Raw genomic sequence first — 18,999 nt, 5'->3', positions numbered from 1 at the left:
ATGCACATTTCTCATTTTCTCTAATGGCATCGTGACTATTTCGGACATATGACCGAAAGTCTAAGAAGGATGCAAGGGAGCTCGACGTACGGTTAATCAATATTTCGCGCGACGGGCTTATCGAGGGGACAGCGCTGTGATAATTCAATCGGAAGCCTGTAATCCAGAAATCGGAAGCTTTGAAAGGGCTTGGCAGATTACTCGCAAACTCGATCCAGGACATTCGCATCGGGAGAGGATGCTCTCATTAGGCATTCCATGCGTCGACTCGCGCTAATCTGCATCCTTACTCGATTCATCGTCGACAGCCGCCTCCCGGTGACATTTCTAGTCGCAGAGACGTCCGCCTTTAGATTGTTGGTTCCGTCTTTACTGTAATACAAATCGAAAACCTCGTACTCGTAGAATCGGAGAAAACGGGAATCGAATTGAGCCAGCTGATTTGCAAGAGAATTTCTTGTCACCGCGTCTTGATTAACCGTGTGATTAAGACAGCTGTTATTAACGTACAGTTTGTAAAGCAGCTTGATTGGATACGGTATTTAACAGGATTTGGTTACGGTATTAACACGAGTCCTCGAGGACATTAGGCTAGTTTCTCAACTAGACTGTAACTACCTTGGAGAATTATAATCGGTAGTTGAAATTGATACTTCAATCAACCTGAAGAGTTTATCGATAGTTTGCAAGCACTTCGTAAGAAAGGCCTTCATTAAGGTCAAATATGTTGCACGTCATTTAGAATATTTATCAAACACTCGCATTTATTTCGTATTTATATTGTGCAGTTTGTAAATTATTATTTCTTTAATTAGCTCATCAAATGATATTCAAGGCACTGTAATTGTATTAGTAAGATTCATAATTACTTGTTACTTTTATTGACGTTAAACGCAGAGATTTCACAGGATGATATTATAAAAGCGGAGCATTAAATATCGCAATTTTCGGAATTTTCAGGTTGACGGAAACTAATTAATTTTGAATAGCGATATTGTGCATAAGTGGCATATGTTGCCGATAGTATTTTGATACATGTAATATCATTTTGCATCGCCAACATAGCGTGTTCCATATCTTGCGCGCATCAAATATGAGAATATCGCCATTAGCTAAGCTGCAAAGTGACTTATTCAAGCATCTCAAAGCTCTCCGGGCTAATCAAAATTCCTCGTCGAATCGATTAGTGTAGAGGTAACCAGTGAACCTTGCCGATCGATCGACTAAATCGTAGCCGGGGCGCATATTTGATGATTCGATCCATGAGAAACTCAAAGCACGTAGATTCAACCCGGAAGTCCCGGACTATGATAATAGTAATTGCCATGAAGAAGTAGCGGCGGAGACGCAGAATGCGTCGCAGTAATATGTACCGTTCATTAGCAAGTGTTTCAACTTTTGTCAAGTTTCATTGTTGGCTGTACGTGCTCACCGTCCTCTCCTTAGTTCCAACAGTCTAACTGCTCTCTATCTTTCCCACCAACTGTACATGACGACCGATTGTACGCGGTTGTTGCGTATAATCGTTGAAGTTCGATCAAACTGTAAAAGAGGCCAGCGCGTTTATTGGCTCATAAAGCATGCGATCTGCGAACTTTTGTATCCTTGGTGACAGTAAATTTTATAACTAACGAGAACACATAACTTTACCGGTAATATATCATTTATTTATCTTTTGTGCAATGATTTATGGAGATCATTCTTGTCAAAGTATTAATTCTTTTAGCAGTTATTATTATAAAAAAATTAGAAATCGTGAATTCTCTGAAACATGTTACTTATATATTTTAAAATTGAAAAAATATTGTCGAAAATACAGTACTTGAAGTGCCTTTCAATCCAATTTTTTAATTGACATTTAGAATAATTTGACCAGAGTTCGAATTAGTTCCTCGCGTAACATTGTTGGACTTTCAAAAAAAAATAGCAACAAATACATGTAACCATGCACACGCGGTCAATCAATGTACCAAAAAAAAAAAAAAATAAATAAATAAAAATGTGCAAGTCGTCAATGGCAAGCAGTGAGCGGAAGAGGACACGCATTTGCTTGCTATTCCTGGCAATTTGTACGTGGTCGAGTCTACCGCCTCGAGCATTTCATTTCGAAGCTTTTACCGGAAGTCGTGCGCATTTTTGTTTTAATTTCGCGTTACTCTCATCATGTGCGCTGTTTACATTGCTTCAACACGGGATTCCGAGGTGCGTGCGTGAAGCTTCCGGCGATACGTGCGTACATGCGTGCGTGCGTGCGCGCGGGAGGAAACGTACAGAACCGCACGGAAGTTTGCACAGTCGCCGGCAAACATTGTAATCCGGTAACACTAGGAGGATTGTCGACGGCCGGGGCTGACGGTCGAAAGAGGAACGAAAAGCGATAGAGAGAACGAGAGAAAACCGGACTTGTGTTAACGTCGTGGCACGGCGACGCATTGCGTGTGTATATGGGACGCGGGGTCCCCAAGAATTGATAGGCGATCCACGTGGCCCTTTTTCCATCGAACGTCAGGCAATTTACGAGCGAGCGCGGGGCTCGCACGGAAGTTCGAAAACTCGTAAATTCAGAAGATCTGCGTTTTGCACAGATGTAAAGTATCTCAAATCGCGAATACGAAACTGTTTTTGCGACTAGAAATAAATACGAATAAAATCTTGCTATATTTCGTCCGAATGATGACGATAAGACACGATTATTAATATCTTCTCAATGTGAAAAAAAAAACAAGGAAAAGAGAGATATTAATAAATCATATTGTGATTCTCTCCGATACGGCTTGCTGAAGGTACGTGCTATGGAAGATACTGAGCCATTATACTTGGACAACAATGGATTGATTTTCTGGTTCCAGAGTCGAGAAGGGATAGGATAGGTCGCATCGCACTTGGCATTTCGTATTCATTGACTGTGCGATGAAGAGGCTGAATGGGGCAAAGTAGGTGGCGAACGTTGATGGGCGAGAGAGGGGATTACAAGCGAGTTAATCTAGTAGCGCGGCCTCTCTTCGAGTCGGGCATACCGGTACTCAGCGAGAAATGTTTCGCTTTAGTTTCGTCCAGGCGTTAAGGTCTGAATTGGTCGGTTCGTTGCGAAGGGTGGCTGCTCGGCTGCAGATAGGGGTGCGAACTCGCTAAAAGTTGAAGCGCGAACTTGCATCCGCGTGAAACTCGACAAACTCTTGCTCTCTACGTAGAATGACGCTCGTAGAAATGCATTAAATGCATTGCGGCGATGGCGCATGGAGGGAATGGAAACTCCAAGTTTGTACAAATAATGTTGCGGACATTAGAAATCATAATTTAAACGGTTACGGAGTAAAGTGAGTATTTATATTTGTATACAATGTCAGCAAGTTTGATCAAACAAACTGCTTCTTTCGTAACTTTTAACGACAAACGAGATGCTTGCAATTTTCTCAATCATTCCTTGCAACAGGATAAAAGAAGGTATAATAAAAATACATTCGATATAAATATATACGATTATAATTAATAATAATAAATAAATATAACATCTGAGAAAGACAATTCCTTCTAATTTGATCATTTTCAACACATGGATGCGGCATTTTAGATATGAGGGATTAAATTTTAATTTTTAGAAAGATATCTATTGTGGCATCTCGAAAGGAGTTGGATGCAAAATTGTTCTCTTCCTGATAAAAACGATGCCTCTTCGTTTGTTCGCTCCCCGACCGAGTGATATTTTATCGCGAACACGAGGGATAGAGAGGTGGTCTTGATTGTCATTACAATGTTGAGGTTTTAGCGATACATAGACATAACGATGTTATCAGCGATATTTAGGATGCACAAAAAACGTCGCCGCCAAAGTGAACGAACGGGGATTTTAGAGTCGCGGTCTCCGATTCGGCTGACTGTCGCGCGAAATGAATGGCTCGTCGTAATCGTGGTCCCTAAACGCCCGACATTTGTTATCTTTAAACCGGTTACGCGGGGAAAAAAAGGCGGGCAGAGCAGGGAACCCGACGGTAGCGGACCCCGGGAGCGGTGGAACACGCTCGGCTGGACCGGAAGGGGAAAGGGGACCAGTGAGATGGATTAGCGGAATGATTAGCGACAGCTAATGGGGCTCGGTGTTACGTGGCTGGCTCACCTACTAACACCAACTCCGGTTAGATTCACGAGGTCGGATCGTGGCTGCGAAGCGATGGTTAATTTTCATTCTACTTAGGGGAACAAGAAAATCATCGCGAAATATTGCAGCGAAGAAGAGAAAAGGTCAAAGAGGACGAAGAGGGAAATACAAGTACGGAATAAAATCGAAGAAACTTTTTCTCTTAATTATTTTATACATTTTTTAATGATTATTATATTCGTTCCATGGAAGAAGAATCGATTATTCTCAAGACATTCATACAAAATTGTAATAGGACTTGCACCTTAACGCATCGCATGTATCTCATTGTGACAGGTCTCTATCGCGATTTGTACCTAAAATGCACACGTTTCCTCGTCAATGATGACCTACTTCCTTATCGTGCCTGCGTCTTATCAGGCTCGACGTCTTCCGCGGCGTTAACGGGACTCGCACGTTGACAAGTTCGCTATCAACAGCAGGCGTCGAGAGATCACGAATCTCACGTCGTGTAACTTGCAGCCGTACACGTATTATCGAGTGCCGGTACGAGGCATGCTTGCGTCGGGCTTGCATCGATAATTAGTTTGCCGGAGATTTCCGCCTAATTTATGTCCACGCCAGACCATGCGTCTCCCTTTCTCTCTCTCTCTCTCTCTCCCTCTCTCCTTCCCCCAATCCCGTACTATCGAAACACATCGGAGAACAAGGCGGATATCGTGCGCTACGGTCTACAATATGTGCGAACTCGCATACGTGTACTAGAAGCTGCACATTTCTCTCAAGTTATGTAAACTTTGATAAAATAAACGATGACGAAAAGTAAAATTATTCTAATTAATTCTAAAATTTAGACTATATATAATATTAATTGTGTGATATATATTTATAGATAAAAAATTTGACACGAGGTCCTAGTAAGAAAGCTCTTGATCTATAGATGCGATTTTTCTTTGACAAATTTTGCCGTGCCTTACTCTATATTTCGCAGATTTTGATTAATCAAACGAGGCGTTTACAAGCGTGCGGGCTATAGCACACTTTTCAACGAGTAGTACCACATTATCCCGTAATATGTTTGCATCCTTTTAGTCTACGATACCACGAACCGTGTCGTTAGAGATGCACTCTACGAGAACCTTGCATCTCCTCGCTCCTCCGCCCCTAGACCGGCGTCCTGAAAGCCTGGTTTTCCCAGCGGAACATCCACATTATGGGTTTATTATAAAAGCCATATCCACGTCGCGCTTTACCCAGCTGAGTCGTTTCAGCCTGACTTACGACACGTCCGCAACAACATATCGTACTGGTAATGGCGCCCACGAATTTCCCCGCGTATAATTTGTCAGATGGACGTCTCTATAAACGAATCAGCACCGTGTAGTTTTATTCACGAATACATGTTATTGTTCCGTTTGATTTTTTATTCCAACATTTTTTTAAAATATCAAGCTTGTATAACTTTAAATTGGCAGCTTGATTTTTATCAGTTTTCTGAAAGATAAATGAAGCGTAAGAGAAGATGATATAGAGCAGAGAATATATAAGCTAACTTGTAAATCTGTGGCATCTCGATAACTCTGTACTTTAACTGACATGAATTAAAACTACATTCGTCTGTTTAATATTGCGCGCATATGTCGTGTAATATTGGTTGACTTGTTTAGTCGAACCGCGTTGCAATTAATTCCATCGCGATGCGGACGTGCGGTGCGATCTAGTACGGCTGATCGGTCGAAGGGTGTAACTATTAAATTGGTATTTCATCCAGTTACACGATTGTGGGCAACCCTGTTCTGTAATTAACGAACTTTGATATTGACCGATGTACCGCGAGCAGCGCACTGATGGCGTTATACGACATGGAACCAATGTAATCTGCATAAAAGGGCCAAGTTCATCGCAATTCATCAAAACGTACTCGCCGTTATTGATTAGAATGATGATAACCGTTAAAAGCGTTTTGAAGGTAAACTTAATATATATATGCATAGAGAATTTATACTAATCTCTCACGCATTCAATTTGATTTTGCTGACGATGGATCAAATGCATTACCACTTTACAGTGTTTTATGGAAAATCAATAGATCCTAGAAGCGAGGGTAGTATTTCGTGAATCTTTACATATGAATTTGGGTAAAGCTTGTCATATGAGTATATCACTGCGTAAATTTTTATTTTAACCACAACGATCGCGATTTGTGTCTCTTTTTTCTCGTTAAAAAAAGATCGAAAAAGCAAACAGATTTCACTAGCAAACAAAAGGATAAAATACTCGTGGATTTTTATAAAACGAAAAAATAAATTGACAGCCGAGAGTTTGTACTCAAAAATCGAGGGAAGAGCGCGAACGACCATTTGCGTCTCCTTTCTTCCCCGCTAGTTCTTTTCGGCGACGTTTTTGCTTGCTCATCTGAAGCGAAGATATGGAAATGGAAGGTGGAAAGAGGCGAGAATATCGCGTAGTCTTCGCGTTGTACCGCAAAAATGTCGATAGTTCACGGTACGTAACTTCCCAATGAATTCGTCTTGTACATATGTATGTATATTTTCCTTACGTAAGAAACATAAGAGAAAAGTGTATTTAATGTAAGATTTAATATATTTAATTACAACTGACAAAATAATTTTCACGAGTTTAATAAAATTAAAAATTACTATATTGAATGTTAAACTCCTTGCTCGAGATAATTTTTCCAAAATATTTTTTTTAATGTATTTTAAAAGTGTATTATTTCATTCATTGTGGCTTCTCTCGAAAATCCGCGTTTTAACATCATCTCAAAAGATTCTTATCCCTGAGAAAAAGCCAGGGGTGCAAATGAATTCATTAATATACTTCCGGAAGCGTCTCTGGTCTCTTCTTCGCTCATTGAACCGGTCGTTGGTGTAACCTTTCCTCCGCCATTCCCCCTGTTCCTTCGCCTTCTAAAGCTTCGATTGGATTTTATAGAGCGGCTGTTAATTATTCTTCTACAGCTCTCTTTCCTCCACCGCACTTTCCTCGTAACCTCCGCACCTTAGAAATATTAATTTCTCAATTTCCTCTCTGAATCGTTACGGTACTCTCTTCGTCGAGGCCAGCCTTAATTGCCGCGATTAAATTAGACATCGACGGCTCCGGTAGAAGCAGAAAAGGAAGAAAATCAAGAACGCGGCAAGAACATAACGAGTGACTCGTTTGAAAAGACCGATTGAGTTAGATGGTGGACTGTCATTGAATTGATGTTAGGGATAGTTAATTTGAAGTCTATTGTATAATCGCTTATTAATAAAAAATTTTTATTATGATACATGTATATGTACGTGATGATAAAAAACTTGTAAAGATATTTTATAAAATATGATTACACAAATCAACAATTAATAATAATACTTGCAATAGAGAGAAATAATTTTTAATTATACGATAAAAGGATTATCAGCATTATGACAAAATCAAATATTAGTAAGAGTTAAATAGAACTTATTCATTTCAAAAACAGACTCGATTTCTTGAATTTTTGCCAATCGTAAGCATTAATATCTACATGGAATTGCATAAGAAAATCAATTGTTTCGAACGACGATTGTGGTGATTAGATGAATTTTAACATCACACACAGAATATTTCGCGTACCACGCGCTTGCACATTTAGCGGACTTACTTTTTCGCCTTTGCTGCATTATCTGCGAAAGGTGATCTCGCCAGTAGCTTCGGGGCTTTCCTGTGACATGGGAAGGAGGAAGAGGGGAGAAGAGGGTGCAAAAATCCGATTAGTGGAGAGCACCTCGAGCGTAGCGGTTATAAGGGGTGTGTGCATGTCCGGACCGGAAAGGGCGAGTGTGTGTAGCGGCTAGAATGGTTGCGGTATAATTCACCTACCCCTCTCCGCATCATCCTCGCCGTGTTTTCCGAACACCGGTGTAGACCGCGAATTCTGCCGATTCATGCGAGATCAGCAAAAGATATTAATGTACAATTTTTTAATATCCTTTAACGCACATATTATGCTATTAATGTGCAAAAACATTAGTAGGAACATTTACACGAAATGTATTTCTGCATATATGGGTATTCTCTTTATTATATTTTTTTTTATTTTCTCGCATATGCGTGACACACACTGATAATCTTTTCTCGTGTGGATGATAATCTCTCTCCATTCACGATTATGTTTCTCGGCCGCGCGTTTCTACACAGGTAACGATCGATAATGCCCTTATCGGACACCGTATGAGAGTCTTGTATCGCTTGCCATAATGGCCGAGGGATCGATAAAATGGCGTATCGTTGAATATTGTCGGGTTAATAATTAACATTAATGGAATACAGCATCTCACGCGATGCAGAACTGTTTGTCGCTACTTATTAAATCGCACGCGAAAGAGATTAGGTGTAGAAATTTATTTGCTTGCGTAAAAATAAAAATAACGTATTTGCCACTTTTCATAAGAGAAAAATCATAAAAATAGCGATGTGATTATAATTAACGAACATGAAGTAGTATAAAGGGAATATATCGTAAAAGCAATCTTACTCATTTTGCGCAATTTATAGAATGTTTTTTTTTAATTTATCGCGCGTGTGTGAAAAAAGTGATGTAGACTTGTTTTTTTTTTTTTTTTTTTCACAAAAAGAAAGTAAGTACGTTCTCTCTGTTTTCGAATACGGTCTGCCTGAAAATAGGATAAGCGTAGGGAAATAGGAAATCTCGGGAACACACATAATTTCATTCGATATTGGTTGTTTCTATTTTCCTCTTCACGGCACATTTGTTTAGAGATCGATATATAAGTAACGTTATCATAGACTATTGACAACGGACATCCACCTGTCTTTATACAGACGGCTGTATGAAATTACTATAATTTCTTTCGATTACTTACTTTTTTCTCGTCCTCAATATGAATTTTACACTCATATACGCTGCCGTGCCAAATAGTACGATATCATAAAGTTCTTTAATTCCCAGTCCATAGTCACATTGCAATAAATATGAGTTAACGATTGAACTATTTCTTAACATCATTTTCTTATAACGATAATTGCATGATGTGACGCGTTTATTATTGAATCGATATCTGCAAATTTGATGATGTACCTTGTGAAACATCATCATTCTTTATCGATTAAATTTATAATATATATGTTCCATAACAATTACATTATTATGGAATAAGAGGAACTATAATATGCAGGCACTTTCCCATTTTCGTGTCGTTTATTGTAAAACTGAAAGACGGCGAGATGATTTATAAAGATGAAAATGATTAAAAAACATGAGATCGGTTTCATTCACGTACGGTTATTTCTGCCTAATGGAAGAGACGGTCCATCGCCGCAGGAATACGAAGAAAACGGCGTTCCCTGATGACGAAGGTTATGCGAGGGGAATGAGAATCCCGCCATGGTATTAGCTAGGGAATTTTCTATTTCAGATTCCGCGAATCCATTTTATCTTAAACTTCGTAATTCCATACCGCCTGCTGCCCCTACCCCTTCGAGGCACGAAGGAATTCACCCTTGTGACTTTTCTACCCCGCTGGGTATTCCCTGCCCTCGCCTGTCTTCGTCGGCCATCTCCGCTTCTCGCAACGGGGGTGAGATGGACGTTTTTATATTTTCCGGCAGGCAGCGGCAACGGCCGCTGCGCCGCCAACCCGGATTTTCCGCCCTCGCGATATTGGACAGCAAAAGTTAAAATCGTCTATATACTCGTGCACGCGCGAGCGAAATAACGGCCGCTCGTTTATCTCGCGTTTTAAATCTCGCGATGCGGAAATATTCCGGGGCTAAAGTGCATCAGCCGAAAACTCTTTCCGTATTCCTGTAGTATCAATTAATATTAATCTCGATATTTCCGTTACCCTAGTCTCGAATAAATCATTCTTAAATGCATAATAAAGCATGTTGAAAACATGTAAAACGTATAATTCGTGAGATATTGATATCGAAAGACTAGTTGACGTAATTCTTGCAAAATATAATATGCAAAAGGCTATCATAAAAGGTGCTATTTTTTAGACTTATATATATGTATAAGTCTAAACTTTTACGCTAAATATTTTGATGAGATATTCTCTCATCGTTAAAGAATAAATAAATAAATACATATAATTTAATTTATCAACAAGGATAATAATATGTCCTACAACTTTTAGACAAAACGAGAAATAAAATCAAAAAAGAGATCAAACTATTCATACATTGTTCGTGCGATTCCGATTCACCGCGGATGAGGTAAATTTGGTACTCTAGGAATGCATATGCAGACGTGCGACCTGCATCCCCGACGGAATAGCACTCTGCGGAAAAGCAAAATAGAGAGATAGGCGTGGAAAATATGAATATGAACGTCCCGGGAAGCGTAAAATCGTTACTGATATCGAGACGCTCGCCGGCGAGAAACATCGTCGTGTTGACGATTCGTGGTTTTCGCTTGCAACGAATGCACGCATGTATCAAAGTTTAGAGACAGGCGGGCACACGATGACATATCTACCTACCTGTATTTATGCTTAGGTGCTTCGCAAACACGCTAAATCTATTAGCGTGTTTATTTGTTTGCTTCATCATCGTGAATTGATATCATGAGTAACATATGCAACGGTAATATAGAAAATAGAAGAGGAAGATTTTGCAGAATTTTTATCATACATTTGCTCAGTTTTACTCTAATATAAATATTATTAATGTATTTTTTTAATAATAATTATATCATATTTTATCATGCAAAGATTTTTTCAATTTTGTATAGAATTTATATTATTAAGAAGGAAAGACTTTTCTCTTTTACAATATGCATTAAGCATACATTATACATATTAAAAATATCTCTTTAGATTATTAATTCTAAATTTTTCTCTACAATAAAATAAAAGGGAAACGAAGGAAAACAAAATTACATCGCATTGAACTCTTTGGATTTTGCGGAAACTCTCTCTGATTTCGTATAATATGTATACAAAGACGTACGTAATATGTACATAATATGTAGGAACTAGTTTGAATCTCGGAAAGAGAAGATACCCGCTCAGTCGCATAATAATGCCATGATGTTTTCTAGTCGTACTCTAAAGAGCTTGCATCCCTTAGGGGCTCTTAAGATCTTGAGTTTCAGCAACATATACATTAGGAAACACTGCCTTAGGTAGAGCCATAAACATGGCTGACATAATAATCGTATTTACTCTCTGATATCGCGAAATTAATAATATCATTATTATACATCATTATTATTATATGATTTCAATAATTTATACCCCAGGCATATTTATATGTTGCGCACCATAGTCGCGCGAATAATGAGCTGTCCTGATTCTTTTTTAGCAATGTATGCATTAATATTCGTTATTAAAATGAATATATTAGCAGAACGCAATGTTTCAGGTTAATAGAAAAATTCAATACTTATTGCTAGTAAATATCCGTTAAATTTCATTATTTGGGATTACATCTTGAGATTGCCCTTATAAAAAAAGTTTTAATTCGGAATATATTACAAGTATAATTAAAAAGATATAATCAATGTATTAAGAACCTGTAATAAATTACTATTATAATAAATTTAATAACATCATAATTTTCCTAAATTTTCTCTAAATTTTACTCGTAAACTCGTAGATACATATTTGTAAATATCTTTATTACTAATTTCCTTGTTTCGCGAATATATTTTAATTTAACGTCATGTTTCCATTGTGTCTACTTACACAAACGTTGAATAATGAACACTATTAGAGCTCGCATTTGTTCAATTTTCACGACGCGTGTTGTCGCATCTTTCTGAACAATTACACGCTCATACGTGTAAAGGCAAGTCCATGAGCGTGTGTCTCGCTCTAAGCCGGGTCACGGTGGATCTCGCGATAATACTCTCGGTACAACCGACCCACCTTTGCGGAAATTAATTTCCGCTGCCGCGTTATTGTCAAATTTTCACATGGATGGTACGTGCATTTGAGAGTCGACGGCTGCTACCTTCTTCCTGTCGTGATCTATAAGCCTGTTACACAGTAAACTCTTACGTACTTTGCGATGCGTCGTCTCCCTTGAGAGGCGAAAGCTTACTTTGTTTTTGCGGAAACCATGAGAGGATAGCTATAATATTTATGACGTATATGATATGTGCGTAATGTGTGGAAACTATATTGAAATTAATTTGCACCCATAAAGAGATAAGGATAAATCTTAATTTTGCAAAACAAAAAAAAGAAATAAATCCACTCAACCGAGAGATATTCAAATATTAACATATAATGATATCTTACTTTATGTTTCAAATTGCAGACTTTACTGAGAAATTTCACAATTAGCTTATAAATTAATAATAATTAATATTAAATAGATGCATTTGCGATACACTATAATACTACTATAATTATACGTAGCAATTACATTTAATTGCGATTATGAAATGTTGACATATCGTTTCGTGACTGCCATTGTTATCGCGACATGATGTAAACGAATCTTAGATTATTCGCAAACGCAGGCGGAAACATTCCCTCGTTCTGAAGTCCATGGGTGCACGAAACACGGGATGGGGATGCTAAACGAGGGGAGTTGGCGTCGTCATCCTCGGTGTGTACAGGCCTCGACAGAGCCCCCTTTAACATTCACCCCCGGCGACGTAATTGAATCACGCTACGGACCGTCGAGGCGTAAAACGCGGATTAAATACGTTGCATACGTAGCACCCAGCCACTCCGGCCCCCTTCCCCCCCTCCCTCCTCTTCCATTCCGAGGGGATTCTGCGCGAGTTTGCAACCAGAGAGCGGCTGAAAGTTCCGTTTGGTATTCTGGAAACTCCAAATACACGCGTATTCCGATGGACACCTGCGCGGCCGCCGCTAATATGTGCATTTCCAGTCCTTTGAAGACTAATCCGTGGGGGATTGTCGATCGTGAGCCAGTCAGATCGGTTGCCATCGCGACCTTTCGTACAGGTCGACGGAACCCACTGAAATTTGCAAGGGGGTAAACGAGAAATATACGACAGAGAGTATCAGAGGGGGAGTTTTAGATCCATCTCTTTTTCTCTCTGCGTCTAAAATTTATTTATAACGTAACTGGATCCGTTTCTAGCCGGCTTTTGCTTTGACTGCGCGTATCTCGTTTACCTTTTACGTTTATCTGTAATCTTGTGGATCATGCGATTATGCAACACGCGGTCCGCTTGACAGATAGAAATGGAAAAAAACAGCGCAATCTGATTGCTCCCGAGATACCAGGATTTATCGTCAATCGCTGTTTGGTTCAGCTGATCTTGTTTCTCTTTTTGAGAGCCTCAATTTCGTTAGCCCGCGCGGTATCCTCAGTGAAAACGAAAGATAACGGTGATTGCAGAAAGTAAGTCGATAGGAAATTACGCGAGAGACAAGAGGACACGACAACGGAAGGTAAAAAACCTTGATGAAAGACCAAGATCGAAGTTTGGTTCTACAAATCGAATCGCTTTTACGCTACTTGAGCTTTTTAAAATTTTCCTTTGTCATTTAACATCAAGAATGATACTTTCAAGAGTTTTATTTCTGCGGTTTGCTTCATCAGATGAGCTTTATATCGATTAAAGAAAAAATTATCACGTTCTAATTTGAAGAAGATCGTTAATTTTTGATTACTCGAATTATTATTAAATAATATATAGTTATACGTTTTTCAAAAATTGATATTTAATTAATTTTAATATCTAAAAATTCTTTAAATTTTATCGGATATTTAAATTTCGCAGCATCGTAACATATACATATTCCTTCGTTTTATTGCAATAATTTTTATAGCTTTTTGATCCAAATATTAAAGAGTATCTCGATTATTACAATCCACGAGAGGCTTGTGTATCGGGACATCTTCACCTGAAGATGTTTACGAAATTTATGAATGTCGGTAGTATTTTCGGGAACTTCACAAGGATGAAAGAAAAACCATCAATCTCGGTGTCCCAGTTTCGTCCTGCGGTAGAAGGCGGCGCTAACCGAGCGACTCGAGCACGAGAATCTCTACGTCCGATGCCGTTTATGAGCGAACTGTTCTCAAACTGTTTTGTAAGAAAGATAAATAGGCGCTTTTGATAAAACTCGCCTGACACACCCGGTCCCGAAGCATTGAATTTCATTATCGTGCGAGTCTTGATTTATCGCCCACGCCCGCCTTATTCTCAGACGACTCGCCGTCCTCTCTTACAACCCATCTTAGGATAACCCCCCCCGACCATCTATTTCGCGAAACGTGATAACAAATTGCCGATGGTTTACGTATCTAAGAGTCTCGATGAATTCACGCGACATCCGCAGTCGGTATCGCTTCTGTAACGATAAAAATCGTGGCTTTCGGGAATGGTGTTACATTTTTCAAACCGTAATCACCAGGCTTTTGGATCCCGCTCTCTCTGTGTACAGTTGCCCCTTTTTCAAAATTTCAGACTGCCGACCGTTAGATGCAATCATCGAGAGAATCGAGATGCACTCGCGCGTGTTAAATAATCAATTGAAAAAAATTGAAAAAAATTGGCTCGCCGTAAATGTTCGTAGGTTAACCATAACTGTTATCCCAACCTGCGAAACCTTCCTCTCTCCTTCTCTCCCGTTTTTATTCTCTATTCTCTTTTTCTCCCTCTCCCCCTCCTCCCTCGCGCATCTTCTGACGTTCTCTCATAGTCTGTCATAAAACTTTCATAACTTTCGGTATTTCCACGAGCGGCCTTTTGCCAGTCCGCTCATGCGAGTCGCTGGATACGACCCCTCTTTTCCTTAAGTAAGGGAACGATGGGAGGATGAACGAGACGTGTCGAGGGTAAAAATATCGCGCGGTTAACTCCCGCAGGGGCACATCGTGGCCAACTTGGAAGAGTCGTAATTTGAATATTTTGTTTGACGGTCGGCGCGTATCGCCCGAATTGGTTTTTAACTAGCGTCGCCCTTCCCTCGAATATCGAGGGTGATTTAGAATAAAGATTTAGAATGAAAAATAGTGTCGAATAAAAAGTACTTTATCTTTGTTGACGAAAACGGTTCGCGCTGTATCGATTATATTCAAAATTTGATAAATGACTTCTATTTATACGAAATATTTTATACAACTACCATTTTATAATTATATAATTTCGTATTCCGTTAATTAAAATATTTCTGTATTTAGTAAACGCTGTATTGTATAGTATTCGCTATACTTTGCGTCGCTAAAATTTTTCAAACACCTCTCTTTGCTGCGAGAGGACACGAACGCGAAGGCGCGAGGCAAACAGGCTGGCTGGCGCAAATCGTCACCAGTAGAGCGGTTCATAAATTCGCAAATAGCCGCTAACAATTCAACGTGCTATTCAACGCAACGACGCAACGCACCGGTAATCATTTCAAACGTTCCGACTGCACCGGTGGCAGCACTCGACTGTGTCCAGGCAAACATTCCAGTTAAGCAATCGTTACGCCAAATTCGACAATGACATTTCGATCAGCGACAATGCTAAAAATGTCACTTGTCATATCGAGCTCGAAATAGTTTACTGGCTAGATGCTCATTTGATGTGCGTTTTTTGGATATTAAAAATATTAAACTCGATTGAATCTCTCGCGCGGAATGTGATGGAATATTTTTCTCGTATCGATTAGCTAATCGATTAATATACTCGTCATATTTTTCAAACGATCAGGCGCGAGAGACGAAATGCTAGGGTTCTTAAAAATATAAACTCGATTGAATCTTTCGCGCGGAATGTGATGAAATATTTTTCTCGTATCGATTAATTAATCGATTAATATACTCGTCATATGTTTCAAACGATCAGGCGCGAGAGACGAAATGCTATGGTTCTTGAAACGGATGAAGGGTGATTCACAGCGACAAAGCGCAAAGTTGGATCGAATGGCCGTAATATGTGATTTCTGTCGTTACTGTCGCGTTCGTACCTCTTGCAGGCTGCAGCCTGTCGCTCTTGGAGCCCATTAAATAACTTCGTGTCTCGAATATCGAAATGGAGCTATGCAGGTAGAGCGATTCGTTCCGATCGAATGTGCCGTGTACAGCGACAAATCATAGCTCGCATTTCGTCGTTAGCGATATTTATTCTTTAAAATCCCCCGGGATAAATCCGACGATAAATCAAAACACATATGTACAAATTGCATCTGATCTTTCTCAAGTGTTTTCCTCCAAATCCTATTTTTTCATCATTCTTTGCTGCTGTTCATCAATTAGGGATTATTATTACCGTTTACATAACGATAATTTGATATGGCAGATCCTGGCAAGAGAAGGATCGCGGATGAATTCAAGCGGGAGAAATTGTATTTTTAATATTTTATCTCTTTTTTCCCCTCTCTCTCTTTTCTCTTTCTCTTTGTGCGCACTCTCACTTATTTTCATTTCATTATCAAGCTAAATTGAGCAAAAGCGCCATTTTATTATTGAAGCGACTTTTCGTCGATTGTGAAAAAATACAGAAGCTAGGTAATAATTACGAGGAATCTCGGTTCCTTGAATTAATTTCGAGAAACGTACTCATTCGGTAAAACTGGCTCTTCAGACGCGAATAATGTGCAAAAGAAAAACACGTTGCCTCGGGTCATGCTCATGTGCTTAATTAGCGCTTTTCTCTATTTTGCTACATAACTTACTGCCGCTCTTAATCTTAGAAGATAATATCTTTGGTGTCGGTGTTAAAGTGTGTATTTAAGCAGACGGCGCGCTTTACTGATGAATTACGCCATCTCACAGTTTGCATTGACCACCGACCTGCATTTCGCGAACGTATTTTCCTAGGTTTCATATTACTTCCGGACGGAAATTTGATTCCTCGTGGCGTTGCCGGTCATTGGATGAGATAACTTAAAAGTTATCCGGTACTGACCACAAGAGAGAGAGAAGGAGCAACGGGTGCTATCGGAGAACTTGCGATTTACCGTAGTAATTACCAAAATTACTGCACCGCATAATGACGGTAATTATCGCCGTAATTCGTAGTAATTACCGCGGCAATTACTGGACTGAAATCCTGAAGACCGGCGGGAAGACTGGCAGGTGGTTGCATCGGCAATGATCGCTTTTCCTCCCTTTATCTGTATTTGAATTTTGTTCATTATTAATTTCGCTGCGAGAGAAAATGGACGAGGAATTATCGTCTTTACTTCCAAGGTCAATATCAAAACGGATATTACTTTCATATTAAAATTTTGCATCTAATTTACTTTTACACGGATGGGGTTCGCCATGAAAAAAGAATTTGACTTCGAGTGATCTTAAATTTATTTCTTGAATTTTTGCAATTATAATTGAATATGAAATTTTCTCACTCTGCAATTTTTAATTTTATTATTTAATTTAATTGCTATTATTTTGTTGCAGGTTTGAATCGTGAGGGAGGACCAGTGCTTTCGGTGAGTTAATTGATTTGTACGTAAAAAGAGATAAAATGTTGGAGCAGAGTCGTTTTTGACACTATCCGATGGGAGGAACGATAAAAAAATGACAATGATTCTTTTTAATGAACTGCGGTGGGTCTTGAGGAGATGGAGATCGCGTATATTCAGACGCGACGTGCAACTCTCGGGGAATCGAAATCGCCGCCCCTTTCTCTTCCTAATGACTCGTGAAAAATTTCAATGCGTCTAAATGACCCACCTTTTCATGTTGAATAATAAATGACGGTCGACGTCATTGGAAGACTAGGTCGACGCGACGCCGGGCTGATGAGACGTCGCCGAACGAGGACGAGGCTAGGTGAACTATCTCCGTACGCCGGTCGCTTCTGGCAACTCGGAATGATTTTGTATTCATCATCCGAAAAAAAATTCCATTTCTCAGTGTCACGCGAGGCCACGAGATGCCCGGCCTGCGAGCACAGATAGTCCGAGGACTGTACGTTAAAGTTACCGGGAAGTTTGTCACAGAAATGACTCTGATCGGCAATTTTCTCTCGTGCTTTTCTTCGCTCACGTCATACTTCCTCTAGTTTCTTCTGGTGGAGTAACGGCAAGTGGACGAGTTCAAAGAAGGAGAATTTTTATAATATTCGCTGAATAGAGATTTTATAATTTATACCGCGCAGTCACACGATATATTACTACGATTGTGACATATTGCTATCGTTATATCCGTTTCTTTCAAGAACACATGCAACCGCGCAGTCGCTATATCAGCTGGCATTAACATCAGTCGCATTACTGATGAATATACTGTGTGAATATACGGAGGTTACTGAAACTTTGCTAAAATTGAGACCGATAGCGTGATATTTATTTCGATTTCCGGAATGAGACGAATCTGCTTATTTACCTACGGAGAAGAGGATCTATATGGGGGTGGAGATGGCGACCGGCGCCAGCAACGACGTATTCGTCCTAGGAGTCTTCCTACGAGATGGATCGTCGTCCTGGGATCGCGTCCAGCCATGGTAGCCACAAACTTGTCCTTTTTCACCTATATCGATTTTCGAGCTAATAAAGTTTACAAGGGTCGTAAAAATCGCAAAAAAGTCCGCAAGCTACGATGCATTTTTTCCGTTTCTGGCCCGAACCTTTCAAGTTTCGTTCGCTCGCCATGAATTTGAGATCAGCGGTTAATTTTTTCGCTTCATCTCTCTCGCGAGGAATAAATAATGATCCGTCGCTATTTCATTAACGGTCAACGATACGAAGAGTTCCGACAAGTCGCGACTTTGGCTGTTTAATGAAAGCCATTGTTCGCCTCGTTTCAACTTTAAGCTCGAAAATCCTGCGCGCAGGATTTGCAACTGCTTGAATTTAAACTAACGTTAGTAACTCACCCAAAGCAGAGCGAATTCGCCGCTGTTATCGATTGCGTATTCTTTTACCAATTAGATGCATCTCTCCATTCGCGGGATATCGTGGAAAAACAACTTTTGTTTATGTTATCCAATTTGTACGGTTGCGTATATAGTTAGCCAAGTTTGTTCGATAAAA

The 18,999-nt window shown here is 39.6% G+C and overlaps 1 protein-coding gene across 1 annotated transcript in view; it reads left to right on the top strand.

Moving 5' to 3' along the window:
- The window catches only part of LOC105257937 (protein turtle), a 211,172-nt gene that overhangs the window by 66,447 nt on the left and 125,726 nt on the right, over positions 1-18,999 (top strand). The window contains exon 3 of the mRNA XM_025410625.1: positions 17,423-17,454. The gene's annotated coding sequence lies outside the window, so the exon portion shown is untranslated. The remainder of the gene's footprint in view (positions 1-17,422; positions 17,455-18,999) is intronic.

Source organism: Camponotus floridanus, unplaced genomic scaffold (genome assembly GCF_003227725.1).
Source record: "Camponotus floridanus strain SB8 unplaced genomic scaffold, Cflo_v7.5 scaffold33, whole genome shotgun sequence".
NCBI classification, from domain to species: domain Eukaryota; kingdom Metazoa; phylum Arthropoda; class Insecta; order Hymenoptera; family Formicidae; genus Camponotus; species Camponotus floridanus.
Note: the sequence above shows the minus strand (reverse complement) of the source record. Positions and strands in the feature narration are given on the sequence as shown.